This window comes from Neofelis nebulosa, chromosome 7, assembly GCF_028018385.1.
Source record: "Neofelis nebulosa isolate mNeoNeb1 chromosome 7, mNeoNeb1.pri, whole genome shotgun sequence".
Classification (NCBI taxonomy): domain Eukaryota; kingdom Metazoa; phylum Chordata; class Mammalia; order Carnivora; family Felidae; genus Neofelis; species Neofelis nebulosa.
The window spans coordinates 88476928-88480326 of NC_080788.1; the positions used below are offsets into that span (position 1 = coordinate 88476928).

The 3399-nt window shown below is 39.0% G+C and overlaps 1 pseudogene; it reads left to right on the forward strand.

Annotated features, from left to right (window-relative positions):
* Positions 1-1051: 1051 nt before the first annotated feature.
* Positions 1052-2043, forward strand: LOC131517970 (heterogeneous nuclear ribonucleoprotein A1-like 3; annotated as a pseudogene).
* Positions 2044-3399: the final 1356 nt, after the last annotated feature.

The following is a 3399-nucleotide window of genomic DNA, read 5'->3' on the forward strand; positions in this document are numbered from 1 at the left end:
GGAGAACACTAATACTGCTGACTATAGCGGTGGGATTACAAGTGATTTAGCTTCTTTATATGTTTCCTACTTCTTCCTTGTACCATCCTTAGCTTCTTTTGAAATTAAACACATGCACACACACACACATACACACACATGTTAAATATCAGAGAATTTTAGATTCAACGCATTTTAGAACTTTATTAATAGCATAAAATGCGTGTACCTGTCTCTGGTACATTTTTCATAATTTGTGTTTCTCTCTATCCTTTCAATTTCTCTGTGAAATCAATTGCCCTTAGCTCATGCTATTAAGCCTAAAAGAGGGAGATAAAATAGTGTGAAGGTAATAATATTTATATTGGCAAAAAAAAAAAAAATCCAGACACTCAAACAGCCTGTATCTTTACTATTTTTACTTATGTACAGAACCAAAATTTCAACTGATCCTTGAGGCTTTAGCACAACACTTCTTATCCTGTCTCTCTAGGAGATGAACTCTGGCACGACTGATATAGCCAGGCACTCGAAACACTGTAGAAACAGCCTCAAGGATGCTATTGCTGCTGTTGTACGTAATTATTTCTTCTGTAATTGCCATTATACTTTCATAGAATTAAAAAAAATGTAACGCTTATTTATTTTTGAGAAACAGAGAGCTAGAGCATGAGTGGGGGAGTGGCAGAGAGAGAGGGAGACACAGAATCTGAAGCAGGTGCCAGGTTCTGAGCTATTAGCACAGAGCTAGAGGCGGGGCTCGAACTCACAGACCGTGAGATCATGACATGAGCCAAAGTCAGATACTCAACCGACTGAGCCACCCAGGCATGCCTATGTTTTCATAGAATTTTAAACAGTATTTATTCTTTTACATTTTCTAGTTTTGCTTATGTTTCATGGTTAGGAAAAGAAATATTTTATGTCAGTACCATAAAGTGATCAATAGTTGAATATTCATGACAAAGATACCCACACATACATTCTTATTCATATAAGTCCAAAGGGTTGCTTTCTGTCCATGGACATCACGGAGCAAGCATCATTAAAAGTCTCCCCTTCCACTTCTGTCATGTCTAAGTCAGAGTCTCCTAAGTCTTTTCTCCTAAGAAAAGCTGCAGAAGCTCTTCATCAGAGGTTTGAGCTTTGAAACAACTAATGAAAGTATGAGAAGCAATTCTGAGCAATGGGGAATGCTTATGGACTGTGTGGTAATGACAGATCCAAACACCAAGTGCTTCGGAGGCTTTGGGTTTGCCACGTATGCTACTGTGGAAGAGGTGGATGCAGCCGTGAATGCAAGGCCACACAAGGTGGGTCGAAGAGTTGTAGAACGAAAGAGGGCTGTCTCAAGAGAAGATTCTCAAAGACCGAGTGCCTTCTTAACTGTCAAAAAGACTTTTGTTGGTGGCATTAAGGAAGACACTGAAGAATATCATCTAAGAGATTATTTTGAACAGTATGGGAAAACTGAAGTGACTGAAATCATGGCTGACTGAGGCAGTGGCAAGAAGAGGGGCTTTGCTTTTGTAGCGTATGATGACCATGTCTCTGTAGATAAGACTGTCATTCAAAAATATCTTACTGTGAATGGCCACAACTGTGAAGTAAGGAAAGCCTTATCTAAGCAAGAGATGGCTGGTGCTTCATTCCAGACAAAGAGGTTGAGATGGTTCTGGAAACTTTGGTGGGGGTCATAGAGGTGGTTTTGGTGGGAATGACAACTTTGGTCATGGAGGAAACTTCAGTAGGAGAGGTGGCTTTGGTGGCAGTAAAGGCGGTGGTGAATACGGTAGCAGTGGAGATGGCTATAATGGATTTGGTAATGATGGACGCAATTTTGGAGGTGGTAGAAACTATAATGATTTTGGCAATTACAACAATCAATCCTCAAATTTTGGACCCATGAAAGGAGGACATTTTGGAGGCAGAAGCTCTGGCCTCTATGGTGGCGGTGGCCAATATTTTGCCAAACCATGAAACCAACACGGCTATGGTGGTTCCAGCAGCAGTACCTATGGCGGTGGCAGAAGGTTTGAATTACTGCCAGGAAACAAATCTTAGCAGGAGAGGAGAGCCAGAGAGATGACAGGGAAGCTATAGGTTGCAGCAGATTTGTGAACTCAGCCAAGCACAGTGGTGGCAGGGCCTAGCTGCTACAAAAAAAAGGGGATGTTTTAGATATTACTTGTGTGTATGGGCAAAAAAACTCAAGGACTGTATTTGTGACTAATTGCATAACAAGTTATTTTAGTTTCTGTTCTGTGGAAAGTGTAAAGCATTCCAACAAAGGGTTTTAATGTAGATTTTTTTTTGCACGCATGCTGTTGGTTGCTAAATGTATAAATGTGTCTTTAAAAAAAAAAGAAGTCCAAATGGTCATTTCTACTTTCTATTTAATTAATAGGAAAAGCAATGAATCTAAGCTCTTAACTTATTCAAGCCACTGTGAGCAACTGCCTACCGAAAAACAGTTTGTAAATTATTTTGTAATGAGCTTTAAGTTGTGTTTGAACTTTTTAGTGAACAGAGAATACATCATCTCCTTTTCCCTAAATAGATAAACATTTCAAGTGACTCAAACTGAAAATGTTTAGGTCATGATGACCTACCTTTTCCTGGACTGATTCAATTAATAGAAAGTTTATATCCTCACAGAAGAGCATCTTCCTGTGTTGCCTCTCCACACATCAAGCTTAGGAGGTTGACATCAACCTAAGATTCTCAAGGTTGAATATAATCCCAAAGGTCATTGGGTCCATCGGTTCTCAAATGGATCCACTTAAGTCGTGGCTCTAGTAGTTCTTTGTGAAATAAGTAAGATAAAGACAAAATAATGCATTTCATGAAGCTGATTTCATTTAATTCAGATTCGTGTCCTTTAATCTCAGAAAATACCCCTTCTACTTTTTTGGTATTAAAATACATTTTTCAATGAAAAGGTAATTAAAATTAAGCGGTTGTCTTTTCTTCTTTTTAATGTTCTTATTGAAAAATATATGACCCCGCATTAGTTTTCTTAGGAAATTCTGTTTCACGTCTAAAGTCCAAGATCAGGCAAACAAAGAGCTTGTTTCTGCCCCAGCCTGAGGCTGCTGGTGAACAAGTACCTGTGGGATATGATGGGCAGTGAACAGCTTTGGAGGCAAAAGGAGTAAGATTTGAAGTCTGTGTAACTTTAGAGTAATGACTTAATCTAGTTGAGTAATTTCTTTGCCTGTATCAGTTGAACTAATGTTACCTTTGTCTCACATTGTTGTAAAAATTAGAAAATGAGTGGTTGGCTGGCTCTCTGATAGTTCATTGCAAATGCCACCTTTCAAACAGGACTTGCTTTCTCTACCCTATCTAATGTATACCCTCTTTGTATCTCCTCACCCAGCCATTCTCTGTCCCACACATCAGGCTACTTATCATTCT